We start from the raw sequence: 796 nt of genomic DNA on the forward strand, positions 1-796 counted from the left end.
AATGAACCTTGAGACAAGTTGATCCTCACTGTCGTATATCTCTGTTCGTGTCAGTAACAGAGCAAACTCTTCAGCATATTCATCCACAGAGCGTGATCCCTGTTTCAGATTCTGAAGCTTGTTGTAGGTCAAGCGATCATAGTTGTGGGGCAGGAAGGTTGCTCGCAGATGTTTTTTGAGTTTCTCCCATGTCTGGATAGGTTGGCGACCTGTGCGAGCCCTAGTGGTTTTGAGTTGTTTCCACCAAGAAGCTGCATGTCCTCTGAATCTCATAGCCACCAATGGTACTCTTCGATCCTCAGGTACTTGTTTAAAGTCAAGGATCTCCTCGACAGAGACCATCCAGTCCAAGAGTACATCGCCGCGACCTCCTCCATGAAATTCCGGAATCTCCACTTTAAACGATGACTCCCAGCGAGATTCCACGTTCTCTCCACGAGGAAAACAATGAACACGGTGGTCCATGTTTTCATGATCTCCTAGATTGCGATTTGCAAAAGGGTTGTGTTCCCCATTTGCTGCGCGTTCTGCCAATCGCGGATTATGATTAGGTAAACGATTCACCAGTGTTTCGCCTAATTCCAGTATAGATTGCTGGAGTGTTCGCTGTAGATCTTCATGCATTGCTAACAAAGCTTGACGAAACTCCGTCCAATCAGCAGGTGCTGCATCCTTGGGTAAATCGACTTTCTTTGGAGGCATGATTGCAATAGAAGACAAACCCAGAACGTTCCAAGTCTGATACCAACTGATAGAGATGCGGAAGCAAAGTAACGAAATCAAACTCAAACTCTCC

The sequence above is a fragment of the Brassica oleracea genome, chromosome C3 (assembly GCF_000695525.1).
Source record: "Brassica oleracea var. oleracea cultivar TO1000 chromosome C3, BOL, whole genome shotgun sequence".
In the NCBI taxonomy this organism is placed as follows: Eukaryota; Viridiplantae; Streptophyta; class Magnoliopsida; order Brassicales; family Brassicaceae; genus Brassica; species Brassica oleracea.